The 14,447-nt window shown below is 42.8% G+C and overlaps 1 protein-coding gene across 3 annotated transcripts in view; it reads right to left on the bottom strand.

Annotated features, from left to right (window-relative positions):
* FER (FER tyrosine kinase) overlaps positions 1-10,200 on the bottom strand; it is a 165,284-nt gene extending 155,084 nt beyond the window's left edge. For 2 of the 3 annotated variants that reach the window (XM_056513421.1, XM_056513422.1), the window contains exon 1: positions 10,116-10,200. The gene's annotated coding sequence lies outside the window, so the exon portion shown is untranslated. The remainder of the gene's footprint in view (positions 1-10,115) is intronic. The other variant, XM_056513423.1, reaches the window with a different exon arrangement.
* Between the last annotated feature and the right edge of the window lie 4,247 nt (positions 10,201-14,447).

The following is a 14,447-nucleotide window of genomic DNA, read 5'->3' as shown; positions in this document are numbered from 1 at the left end:
ACTGCTTACCCTCTTCCTAACAACTTGACAATATATCCTTATTTGTTCATTATCCAAAAAATTAATGTTCTTTTTCCACAGAACTTCATCTTTCCCCAACACACATTCCCTATGTCCAGCCTACAGCCAACCAGTGAGCTTTGAAACTCACTGACCCCTGCTTTGTTCCAGATGACTTCTCCTATTTGCCAAGACTATTTTAAACAGTAGTCTCATTTGCCACCACACCTTCAGCTGTTTGCTACTTCCCATGGCCTGGTAACTTGCTCAGCATGTTCTTTATCATCTCGGTCCTTCTACGAAAGAATGGGCAAAGGGTAGAGCTGACATTTGGTAGTGAACCATGCAGTAAGTGCTTTTTAGGTGCAGTTACTCACCCAGTTTTGTTTCCATCCTGTAGAATGTAGAATTTCTACCTCACAGTCACAGCTAAATAGCAAGACTCATCAGGCAGAAAAACAAGGACAAGGCAGATACAGATTAGGAAGAAAAGAGCTAATCTAGTTGACACAAGTCGCATCCTGTCACTCATGCTTCAAGACTCTTCTGTTATTTTGTTAACTCTGAAAAAGTGACAAAATAAGCCACACACCCTTCTTCTGCTTTCAAATGTAAACACACCTAACTTCTCATCATCTTTCATGTGTTTACAAGAAAAAAAAAAAAGCTTTCCTTCCTCTATTTTTCCAAGAATTATACTTTCCTAAATTCAGCTCCAGGATCAAGGAAAGGCAAAGAAAAGCACAGCCTCAGTAGAGCTCCTGACCAACAAATTTTCTCTGAACTGTCAATTCTGCAGTGTTGCAACATGTATCTCCAGACTAGATCCTAAAAGAAAAATTGATTGAGCAGGGTAAGGCTGCTAAAAGTGACTATCAAAGGACAGGTACTGTGCATCTCCAGCTCTGTTAACCAATTCTACCAGCTAAAGAGAAGGACTGTCCAAGAATTACAAAGAAATACATTATGTTAAAATGTCCAAAAACTGGCCACAAATTGAAAACAGAATAAAAAATACATCAGTGACTCACGCTCACGTAAAGGGTGTATCATATAGTGTATTAAAGAAACTTCTGAGCTAAAATGAGCAGCTAAAGAATATTAAACTATTGTATTTTCAAGAGATTTCTTGTCTTAGATGACTAGTGAAGGTAGAAACAATGCCTAGAAAAAGTCAACCGAAATTAAAAAGCACTGTAGTTACCATCTTGACTAACAAGTTATCCTAAGCACCACTAACTTATTTCTTTGCTGGTTTCTTTTAGATATTTAGATTTCAATTAGATACCAAGTTCTTTAGTCTGAAGGTAGGAAGCAGTCTTCCTTATCCAAAAAAATATACCCCAAACCTCTGATAGTAGCGTTTCACATTTTGATATCCATCTGTCTTGAGATAAATACATGGCAAGTCAGAATTAACACACACATAAAATCCACATGCAAACCCTCAGTACCAAGGCTGCCTATGTAAGTATTTCTTCAGGGCAACAGGACTGAAGAATTCTTTCACTGAGCATCATCACTCCCTCTGTAGACTTCAGATCCCAAAATTCATCTGGCTGCCGCCATTGCACATTTCAATTTAGAAATCCAGCATACTACTAGGAAGCTTCTCCCTTTAGCACTGTCTTAGATCTCAAGATTTAAGAACAGCCATAGGAAAAGATAAATCCACAGGATGTGAAATACTTTAAAAATACAAGAGGCATTTAATTTCTTCCTATGGCCCAGTATCAGCCAGAATGTCTCACTTCAAACAAAACAATTAGATAACAAATCTGACATTAGTCCATAATACATCACAATAACGGTCTCCTCAGGAGAAATATAATATCTAGTTCCAAGTATTTACTGCTCTTTGGAAAGAAACTGAAAGAGCAATGAGGATGTTTGTTCTTCTTTCCTCCTTCATTAAATTACATCCTTCTGGTTCATCAAACCCTCTACTTAGTTAACTCACTGTTCATTCAGACTTCTCAAAGTCACTTATTTCCTTGGCATCACTGTACTGACACCTTAAGTTCTAGCTTTTATATTTTTCAGGTTCTGTACTGCATTGGTATATGACTCTGAATTTCATATAAAGTGTAAGCAAGTTCTCTTCATATTTTAGTTAGACAAAACAACCATTTTCCAGCCGAGAACCATTGCACCTTCAGGCCCAAAAAGTGTAAACAACAGTGAATTGCGGAGAGCAATCTGGGAGGATGGGACTTCCTACCTGGAGCTGTAACTGGACAATTAACCCCAATACATAAATGGGCCAAAACTTATAAAAGTGGGAAAACACATGACTTGGAGTCAAGTCCATCTTGGGTGCATCCACAGCCAGACTCTTGTACTGCCCAAGGAGTATCTTTTCAAAGCCTTTTAATAAATACCTACTTTATTCCTTTAACACTGTTCTAGGTAGCCTCTCTAGGCACCAGTACCACATTTAATATAGTTTGATTACACAGTATTTTGTGCAGTAAATACTGGCCATGAAGACGACAGGTCCATGAGAGAGTTCCGTCTCTTCCCAACAGCTGATATTCCAGGCTGTTGCACTGTAGGAAGTTTAAAATATCATGTGGTTCAGTGAAAGGTGTTGCCTCAAGCCTTTGTTTGTTGTTCCTGAACTGAATGATTGCTCCTTCCCATGCTCCATATCCTAAAATATACCATGACTCTCTGTGTTAAATGGATACTGTTACTCTCATCAGAAATGCACGCGACTAAACTATGTATTTGTACCTTCTTACATGCTTTACATGCATAACAAAGTTTAATATATACTTTCTACATATATATGCATATATACATGTATACCCAAATATATGATGAAACCTACCCACTCTTTTCTTAGTTCCAGTCAGTTTTGTTTGGTATCATCAGCTATCCTAGTTATAAAGAACACTCCTTCTGAGGGATATTAAAAGTATGAGCTTTAATTAATGGATGCTATTACAAACAGGTAGAAGGGGTAGAGGTATAATCTCCCAGGTGTTGGACAAGTGGTCCTGAAGTGTATGTGCATGTGCTTGGAGTCTTCACATGGAAATTGATTTGCATAAATAAGATTCAGCTATCTGATCTTTATTGCAACAGATTATTATTTCATATCCAGTCTTTCCTTCTGCCTCTCAAAGCTATTCTTTCCAGAAATTATACCAGGCAGCTAATATTTCATTTAAAAGGACAATATTCTTCATAACATAGCATCATTCAGAAATAAGTTTGAGATGACAATAATGTTGTACTGTAGACAAGGGTTATTTAGCTTCCTCAGAATTCTTGCCTTACTGTACTCTGAGACAGCTGAAGGGAATTTGACTACATCTCTAAATCTGAAATTCCAACTTAATCTGAGAAAAATTCTGCAGAGGTACACATGCCATGCTACTGTAATGGCCAAATGTTGACAACCATCTGCTTAATCAGAGCTTTGGAAATGGCAGCTACCCCCGTCAAAAGCAGACTGACCACACCCACACTGCTAATCCCTACATCTCCATTTAGGCTCCCCAAGACTGGATGGGATGAGTTTGGTGATGAAATATTAGAGCACTAAGAAATCACCATGTCACAGCCCATTGGACGGATTTTTTTGCACAGGGGATGCACTGCATGCTTCATGGAAACATGAAACCTCGTGGCACAAGGCATAGGGGACAGGATATTTGCTGAAGATTGCTCTGCAAAGGTCACAAATCTGCTGCAATGCGTTTCCATACTGTGGCTGAAACAGAGCCTGGAGAAAAGCCCAATCAGCTATGGGTTGACTTCCTTTTAGAGGGTACCACCTGGCTCCAGAGAAGCAGAGCTAGAAGGCATGCAGCACAGAAAACTAAGAGACCATAGAGGAACACAAGGACTGACTCCAACTGAGATTTTGACCTTAGTAACAATGGCATATTGTTGGGAATTGAGTGTTTTTCTATCACTGTGTCAATTTAAAGAATTTTTCCCATTATCATGCCAATGGAGCTGGCCGGGTTACACCCCGGACATTTGATGACTCTGAACAAAAGGGGTAGGTGGGATCGGCTTCGAGAGGGGCTCTCATGCTTCCAGAGGGGACTCATGTTTCCGGCGAGCTCGGAGAAGCATCCCCCGTCTGGAGCCACGCGGCCGAAGGCAGGAGTGCCAGACCCTCTGTGATCACCTGCCCTGCATCTGCCCTGCTCCAGCCTCCAGTCTCTGCGGACACAGCTGACCACCAGAACCCAACAGTGAGTGAGGAGCTGCCCGCTCCAGCCACTCCCACCCGAGACCGGCGCGGCCGCAGCCGCCCCTTCCCGCCTCCGCTCCCGCCGAGAGAGAGTGTGCTCACAGCTAAAGAAAGGACTGGAACCGAGTTATCTGTTCTGTTTTGTTAGTAATTTTAACAACTGATGTTGTTTCTGCTTGTACGGTTAGATATATTAGTAAAAGAGCTGCTATTCCTACCCCCTTATCTCTGCCTCAGAGTCCTTGATTCAAACATTTATAATACTTGGGGGGAGTGGAATTAAAGTCTCTATTTCAAAGGAAAACTTCTGCCTTCATCGGCAGACACCTGTCCTTCAAACCAGGACACATATAATTACCTCCTTATATTACAAAAATTAAAAAAAAAAAAAAAAAAAAAAAAAGTCATGTAGATAAATCAGATTATCTGGATGCCAATTAAATTTATTAAGATAGTAGCTTCAAATTTACTTTGAGATGTTGCACTCCAATTTCAACATACATCTAATCCAAAAGGCAGAACTAGGTATTATATAGCTTTCCTCTATCTTTGTTACAGACCCTTTACTTTTTCAGATGCACACTTCAACTACCAACATTTTTTCTGTATTGGGCAAATTAGGCATTTCCTTTTATCTTGATAAACTGCAGTTTATCTACCATATCATGGATGTTTCAGAAAAGTTGGGAGGAAACACAGCATTCACAGCATTGACATAAAATATTTTCTGTTTTTTAACCAGTAAAGAGCTGCTGAAAATTTGAATGATTTTCCTTAACACTGCAATTCTCAAATTTTGCTGATTGTTTTAAAAATACCATTTTTACTATGCTTAAGCCGTCACGTTTTTGATCTTAACCACTTTGCCTGACTGTACCCCTTATCTGTACTTCCTGAAACTTAGAGTACAAATGCTGTGGGTTATTATTTTACACTCATGAACATTTCAAAGCAGAAGCCACAACTAGGAAGTCAGATGCTATCTGAAAGACACACAAAACATAGGAAGCTTTAGCATAATTCTAAAAAACAGTATCTGAGCAGACACAATAGCAATTCACTACAGTGATCATATTTTAACAAATTTATACAATGTAACAGCAGATAAAACAAACTTTAAGTATTCAAAAAAATCAGGATTTATCCTATGATGCTACTCCTACTTGTTTACAGGTTTACTAAAGGTGAATTTTGTGATTTAAGAGTGTAGCAGCTAACAACCTCCACTAGCTGAGCCATTATTAATAGGTTGTCTGAGTATTAAAGCAACAAATATTCAATAATATAATTGCTGTCTTATTAAACAACCATTAAATATATGTCCTTTCCAGCTCTCTATTAAGAGAGAAAACAACTTATGACTGCCACTCTCTATTCAAACAGCAAACATTACAAATGTGATGACAGACAACATAAGCTACAATATATTTTCAATGTAAGATTTTTCAAATTTTCTAAAGCAAAAAGTTAGACATAAACAGAACTAGCAAAAAGCAGCAAAGCTGACAAACCAAGTACACAATTAAAAGACTCACAAAATAAGGATGCAAATCCTCTCTGGAATATGCGCTATGTGATTGTGTAATTACTTTCATAGTGCCTTTCTTCAGAAATGCCCAACTCATTTGCTAGAGAGGATGGAGTGCTCTGAGTATGATTCAGCACTCTGACTGACGGGGGGTCATCTTCAGGACTCTTATCAGGCTCATTGCTATAATTGTGTGTCTCCCATTTACTAAACAGGCAATTTCAGGGAACAATTGGTCATGATTGATGCATTTTAACACTGCTCTGGATTTAACTTCTGCTCCTGGCAAAGAGTGCTTAGATAATATGCAACAATTCACAAACTTTTCACAGGTTGCCACTACTTACAAGATAACTGATTTTTCATTAGGTCTTAATTATGGTAATTTAGTTTTGTGCTTAAGCTTAATTTCTTAATGTCTCAGCTCCTTATGTTAAAATAAATCACTTACAGAATCAGAGTATGAAAAAAAAGTTGAGACTCTTATGATCAAGTAATGACAATTATAAGACAGCTACCTGTCTTCAGACCAAGATTTGAATGCCATATAGAAATATGCAAAATACATGACAACTATGAAGTACCTAATCATTAAGCATTTTCTTATTAGCATATACTAAGAGAGGGTTGCAAGTGGACTACAGTATTTTGCAGACAATATTGTACAGCATACCTAAACGACAGATTAACAGTATACACACGATTGTTCTACTTCCTTCTCAACAGCTGACAGTTTCACGTTTGTCTTAATAGAGAGCTACATTACAGAAAGCTCTCACAGTATGCTGTTAGCGCCATTACTCCCTGTCAACAACTTCAAGAAATTATTTGGTCCAAGTAGTAACTGTGCCCACAGTAGAAAGTAAGAGCAGTCCTGTCAGAAATCCTAACAAGTCATTGCACCTTCTTGCTCAAGGTGCAAGCAAGCCCACAACAGAAACAAGATTCTGAAGAGCCAGCTAATACTCTCCCAAGACCAGTAATTCTGTCAAACCTGTACATGAGGACAGAAGTCAGCCACTGAACTGCAGTAAAGTTATGAGTATAAACAGTTGTCTCTACAAATTGCTATGACACACATCTGAGTATTGTAAGCAGATTTTAGTAAGAAACCCAGATATGAAGAAGAAAGTCTGAAATTGTATGCAGTTAAAGCACCTGGCATTTTGTCTCGAGTGTAAAAGGCAGCAATACAAGGGAAGCTGGCTACTACAGAGCAAACAGCAATCTGAAATCCAAAGAGGAATGATGTCATGAGGTACAGTTCACTCATTTAGATTAAAAAGAGCATTAAGCCCTAAAATATTAAGAGTTTATTTTTATTATCATCAGAGAAACACACAGGAATTTAAAAATCCCCTATTATTTTAGACTCCTTACACTGAACTGAATTCTGCATTTAAACCTGCAGGAGAAAATAGACAATAATTACACTAACGGTCACAAATATGACTTCATGCTACAAGCTGACTTCAACCAAAGCCTTCCATCCAATAAAGCTGCCCCATAAGAAAAAAAAAAATCCCAAACACAAAAATAAAATCCATTTTAGAAAGACTCTTGCTGGTTTTCAAGAATCCTCACCAAAACTTCCTATGCACTATATGAGACCATAGACAGCTCTTAAAATGAGAGGTTACCATCTTCTCTCAAACCTTGGAAACAGAGCATTGAATTTCACTGATTCATTACTGTGAAAAAGTTTCCAAAATAGACCTTTGCAAAGAAATGCTACATTTACCTGACACGAATGTCAAACAGCAGGAACTTTATGCATATTTTCATGCACCAAATTTTAAATCCTTTAAATATAATAAAATAGTGGATGCTCAACAATTCAAAGACTGTATCTACAGTAGAATAAAGCTCTCCACTACAGTAGAATAAAGCTCTCCACTAACTTTCTGAAATCCATTTTCACAAGGCAAGTACATCAACAATATAACTAGACCAGGACAAAATGGGCAGTTTTATCTTAGAATAGGAGCATATACGCAGTTTACTTCCCACTGGGAAGCCACATTTAGGCTTTCTTCTCTTCTCTTACTGCTTTGCTTCTCCTCCTCACCAGCAGAAAAATCTCTTTTCCTTTTCCTAGACCTACTTCCCACACACTGCAAAAAAAAAACTCCTCCCTGTGAAGTGATGACCTCATCTCCTAGCCCATCTCCTTGTATGGAGCAATTCCGGGCTTGCTGCCAGCTCTCTCCGCCTTCAGCCTGACATGGCTAACATACCTTCCTTCATCCTGCTGCTTCCCAGCTGAGGGAACACCGAGGACAGGCGGCAATGGGGAGGGCAGACCGGGCAGGGAGAGGGGTTTTCCCCTGGACAAAGAGCAGGCCACCAAATGCCTGCCCCACTCTCACATCCAACGCAACTGCACCTCTGCTCTCCACCGCAGGAAGAATGACATTGAACATTTTAAGAATGGAAATACATCCCATGTTACCTAACTGCAGTGCACCTCCTGTAGCCATTTACCTCCCTTTTATGCTCTTAGTTAAATATCTCTTAGTGAAGCAAATATCACCTGTCCTCCTCTCTTAAAAAAGGCCATCTCACCTTTCCATCACTAAAATTCTTTGATAATGAAATTGGCCCATCATCTTGTTCACACACTGATACATTCTTTTATCTTTTATTTTTGCTAGTTAATATTTAAACAAATCCAGGGGAACTGAAAATTTCTATTCTCTATATTATTCATTGCATTCTCCAGCCTGTCTTGCTTTCAAGTGTCAGAATTATTTCCACATGAACATTTTATATACTGGCAATCCAAACTGATGAACTACGAAGGACTCAGTTGTGACCTAAAGTTATGCTTCTAGAAAATCAGGCAATGTGATGGATAACCGAGCTTTTGCTCAGCTAGTAAGTGACCTTGTACATACATTATTTGATCTTCTTCCTCAAGAAAGTATCTCCAAACCCCAACTTTACTAGGGTTCACATTCCACACATGCATATTTTAAAGCTGTAACTGTATGACAATTTCTGTCAACACATTACAAGGAATTTATAAAATGAGGGGACATAAATTGGTCTCACCAACAATAATCATTACTCTAATTTAACCTACAATATGTCCATCATTTGCAATTTGCTTTGACTGTGTGCAGATGATTTGTGAATGTTCCACCTCTTTGAGATTCTCAGAGACTAGCACTTACATAAAATAAACTGTAGAAGCAATCACCCTGTTAGGTATTATTTAGCAAGTCAAATTAACTGATTTTCATAAACTTATTTTAAGATCCAATAAACTTTTTTGGTCAAGAAGTTTTATGCATCACCCCTGCTTTTTTCACACTACAGCTTCTTGAAGGAATCTGCAGTACAATAGATCAGAGCACCAAAGCCACTTTTAGCAAGTCTGTTTCAAAGCAGGAAAAAGTTATTTCACCTACAGTAAAGCAGTGGTGCCCTCCTGCAAAGAAAAAAACGAGCTGGCTTGTTTTAAAGGTCTTACAAAACCCTTGGTGCTCACATACTATGTGCCACATCAGGGGTGTATGCTCATGTGAAGTCCAACCGAACAGAAACATACTTAAACATGAAAATGGATGTTTAACACCCTTCCGTGTAATCCATTCTCGAACACCAAATATGAGTATTCAGTAGCCGTGCAGATACCAAAATCTCAAGCACACAAAGCATTAAAATGCACACAGACAGCGCCAGGGCAGCGGCACTTGGAAGGCCCAACACAGGCTCCAACACCAGTGCAGAAGTTCAGGCAGCCGCTGTTCTGTACACAACTGTCAGGCGGCACCTAGGAGGAAGGGAACTCAAAAACCCAAATCCGACTCCCCCGGGCTGTTGCACATATTGGGAAGCGGGGATGGTCACACATCGCCGCTCCTGGCAGTGGCCGGCGCGTCCTCCCAGCCCAGCCGGAGCACGGGAAGGGAGTAGACACGCCCGGCACCGCTGGACCGGGGCCGGGGCCGAACCCGCCCTCCGCCTGCCCCCGCCCGGACCTCGGCGGACGCGGGGAGGGGGCGGGATCCGCGCCCGCCGCGCTGCCCCAGCCCCCCCGGGGCGGAGCCGCCGCCGGGCGAGCGGCGCCTCTGACACCTCCCCGCGGGACGCCACCGGGACGCGACCGGATGCGGCCGCCGCCGCCGCCCCGGCGGAGCGAACCGCCAGCGGCGCCGGTGCCCGCCCCGCCCCGTCCGCAGGTAGAGCCGGCGCGGGGCCCGCCCGCGCCCCCGTGCCGGCCGGGGGTCCCGGCGCTCCCGGTGTTCCCGGCAGCTCCCGGGGGTCCCGGGCCGGGGCGGGGCGGGCCCGGCGGGGCGAGGGCGGCCGGACCCCTGCGCGGGCGCGGCGCTGGCGGGGGCGCGGGCGGCGCGCGCGGACCGTCCCTACCTGACAAGTCGAGCCCCCTCCGCCGCCGCGCGCGTCACGGGCCCCGCCCGCGCCGCGTGACCCCGCGCGGGCCAATGCACGCGGCGCCACCCGCCGTCCCGCCGGCCAATGGCGGCGCGGTCCGCCTCCCGCTGACGCGCGCGCGGGGGCGGGTGCGCGCACGCCGACGCCTCCCGCGCTCCTCCGTCTCCCGGCAACACTCCCCGCCCCTCCTGCGAGCCCCCGGCGACCCCGCGGCGCGAAGCCCCGGTACACCGCCGAGGACTGCTGTGGGGGCTCCTGTGGGAACTGCTGAGGGGATACCTGTGGGGATACCTGTGGGGATACCTGTGGGATACCTGTGGGACACCTGTGGGGACACCTGTGGGGACTGCTGTGGGGACTGCTGTGGGATACCTGTGGGGACACCCCTGGAGACACCTGTGAGGACTGCTGTGGGGACACCTCTGGGGATACCTGTGGGGACACCTGTGGGGATACCTGTGGGGATACCTGTGGGACACCTGTGGGGACACCTGTGGGGACTGCTGTGTGGACACCTGTGGGGATACCTGTGGGGATACCTGTGGGGACACCTGTGGGGATACCTGTGGGGACACCTCTGGAGACACCTGTGGGGACTGCTGTGTGGACACCTGTGGGGATACCTGTGGGACACCTGTGGGGACACCTGTGGGGACACCTGTGGGGACACCTGTGGGGATACCTGTGGGGATACCTGTGGGGACACCTCTGGAGACACCTGTGGGGACTGCTGTGGGGACTCCTGTGGGGACACCCCTGGAGACACCTGTGAGGACTGCTGTGGGGACACCTCTGGGGATATCTGTGGGGACACCTGTGGGGATACCTGTGGGGACACCTGTGGGAATACCTGTGGGGACACCCCTGGAGACACCTGTGGGGACTGCTGTGGGGACACCTCTGGGGATATCTGTGGGGATACCTGTGGGGACTGCTGTGAGGATACCTGTAGGGACACCTGTGGGATACCTGTGGGGACACCTGTGGGGACACCTGTGGGGACTGCTATGGGGATACCTGTGGGGGCTGCTGTGGGGATACCTGTGGGACATGTAAGGGGACACCTGTGGGGCCCCCCCGGGGCACCTGTGGGGCACCTGTGGGGACACGCCCGGGACACCTGTGGGGACACCGCCACGTGCCCGCGGGTCCCTGCACACACGGGAGGAGTGTGAGACTCAGCGGTGCGGGATGCTGAGAGAGAAACTCCTGGGCGGAATTGACGCGGCCGCCCGGACAGGCGGACGAGGAATCCTGCGGTTTGGTGCTTCGGCAGCTCAGCGCCAGAGAGAAGTGAAAAAAGAAAGGGAGTGAAAAAGAGGATTGGGTGTGGAAGGAAAAAAAAAGGGAGGAAATATAAGTGGCAAAAATTAAAAAGGGGGATGGGGTAAGAAAGGAAAAAGGAGAGAAGGGAAAAGAAAAAGAGAACAAAAGGGAAAAGAATGGGGGGACGGACGGAATTTTAAAAAGGCAAAAGGAAGAGAAAAAAGGCCAGGAAAAAAGAAAGGGGAAAAAGGGGCAGGAAATAGAAGGGAATAACAGAAAAAAGGGGAAAAGAAAAACTCGAAGGAAAAACAAAGGGCAAAAAAAGAAGGGAAAGAAGAAGGGGGTAGGAATAAAACAAAACAAAACAAAACAAAAAAATAGAAAAAAAAAAAAAAAAAAAGACGAAATAAAGGGAGGAAAAAAATCCAAAGTAAAAAATTCAAAGCTATTATTGTGACACTACCTTGATAGGTTTCAGGAAAATCCATGAATATTAAAGCTTTTTATATTATCTTTTATAATAGATTATGCTCAAAGCAAATGAAAAAAAATCAATTAAATGAAGTAGCAATAACAAAATCTGGTTGCACAATCCATTTCACAGATACTGAAGAGTCCCTTAGCAATTTAGATTAGACTTTCAGATAAGTATCCTTTTTTGTATTTTTGTTTTGGTTTGGTTTGGTTTGGTTTGGTTTGGGTTTTTTTGTTTGTTTGTTTTGTTTTAGTTTTGTTTTTGTTTCTGTTTTGTGTTTTTTTGTTTTTTTGTGAGGGCTGGTCGAGATTGGTATTTAGGAAAGACCCTAAAAACAGACATGTCCAAGAGCAGTCATATTTCAATTCATGGCTTCTTTTGAGACCAAAGTGTATAAAGAGCACTAAAGGAACTTTGCTGTGTGCAGTATTCTAACTCTGTTTAAGCCATTCACACCTTTTATCCCAAACAGCTTATAGAAATCATTTCCTGTATTTACCTGTTTATTATATAATAAAAAATTACATTCCTTTGTACTGCATCTCTATGCACCTTGATGCGAATTGAGACCTATATGCAGTTATAAATAAATTTGCATAGTACTGAAGGAATAAAAAGCTATTTAATTGTAGTAGAAAATGGGGGTTTAAGATGTATTTTGCATTTGTAGATTTTGTTAGATCTGGGATAAAAATCTTATACGTTAATATTGAATTCACTGTAAGAAGTCATCAGACTGTTTTATGACAAATGCTGGTGCAATCAACCTGATCCAATCTTGGTTCAGCTGTATTAGAACACAGATTCTTTTATTGGACAGGTATCTCTTCAGTGTCATGTGCCTATGGAAGATGTGTGATTTTTGTCTACAGTTCCTTTTAGCTGGCCTTGAGACCCTTCAGCTTTGTGCAAAATGGTAGGCAATGGTATGAGGATAGAAAAACCTTTCCTCATTAGTTTTCTGATAAGAAATTTTTTGACTGTTGAAGAACCTACTAGATTTTTGGGGGAGAAAGGATTCTACGTGCCTTTTTATGTGACAGGGTTGGCATTTTTTCCTGAAGATTTCATATATTTGTTAAATAAAGATTAAAAGAGAGGTTCCTATACTATAGTCACTGCAGTGTAATGTAGACTTATGCAAAATATTTTGAAAATCAAATTTTTAATTATATCTAGAAAGTGAAATTATTAATTGAATACAAAAAGCTTTAAAAGTTTGCCAGCACTTGCAATTAAAATCCAAATTAGCAAATGTGTTTGGAAAGGGATCCTCCTCCCAGTCTTCCAGTTTTGCACACATTCCTTCTCTCAGTGCAGTGCATATTTCCTTTGCCCTTTTCCTCCCAAGCCTGGCCCAGGGCCCACTGCCTAAGTACAAAATTGAAGGAGCTGCTTCCTACAAGTATCCAGAAGAGACGTAAATCAAGGAAATGGATGTGTTCTTGCCTCAATACATTCTGTCAGTCCCTGGATATCCTTTCTTCCAGCATCTCCCCTTTGTTCCTGTAGCAGGATGCTCTGCCTAAGTGGGGATAAAACAGCTCAAACTTGACCCTGTTTGCAAAAATTATCAGTAGTAGATGGTAAAGGAGCTGTGTTTGGTGTTGAAGAATCAGCTTGATTCATCAGTCTCAAAGTGAAACATTCTGAGGATGTGAAGAACAATGTTTCCTGGTGGAAACTAGCACTGAGGATGTGAGAATGAGGTGAGGATGTGGCAGGTGAAGTTGCTGTTAGAGGCACCAGCAAGTCATAGTGCCAATAACTTATCTTAAGCTGCTGAGGTAATGCTGCAGGCCCAGAGACATCTGACTGTGGATCACCTTCTACCACAAAAGCCCAGACCCTCTTTTTAATTGCAGGGAGTTCTAACACACTACTTTTCAGACAGAGTGGAGATTCCACCCTTGAATGGGGATGCCTGTCAAGACTACTCCTCAAGGCTAAGCAGAAGAGGTTTGCCATGGATTGTTGGTATTGGTAGCACCAATCTCTTCTTAGTAATACTTTTGCTGGCTTTAAATAATTCTTTCAGTATTGCTTCAATAAATAATGCACTATACTAGTAGTTATAATGATCTTCACTTTGTAATAACAAATTCTGTTTAAGATCCCTTTGTCTAAGCATTTTTATCATCAATTAAATAATTATTTTACATTGGCTTGCTATCCTTACTATGCTAAGCTGTGCTAAGGTTCAATTATGCCTATGAAAATTTTCAGACTTAAACTCTTGACTGAGTCTGGGACTGGGTTTGGATCCAGCCACATTCAGGTTCCTCTCTGCGGAGAACATTAGAAAGTTAGAACCTTTCTGAATGTCATGATGCATCAGGAGGGTTTCTCTTGCTGAAAGTTTCCATTCTGCCCTCAGCCATGTTAACTCCTACACATTATATCTTTATGCTAGACCAGAGGTGATCAGCATCAGTACTTAAAACCTGCTGGCTAGGACAACGGTGCCTTCGAAGCATCATTTCAGACCATATTGCAAAACTGCCTCCCAAGAAACTTTGCAAGAACCTGGGCACATGTCAGGCTCCATGGCGCAAATCCTCAACAGC

Source organism: Oenanthe melanoleuca, chromosome Z (genome assembly GCF_029582105.1).
Source record: "Oenanthe melanoleuca isolate GR-GAL-2019-014 chromosome Z, OMel1.0, whole genome shotgun sequence".
Taxonomy (NCBI): Eukaryota; Metazoa; Chordata; class Aves; order Passeriformes; family Muscicapidae; genus Oenanthe; species Oenanthe melanoleuca.
This window is presented reverse-complemented; position numbering and strand designations above follow the sequence as displayed.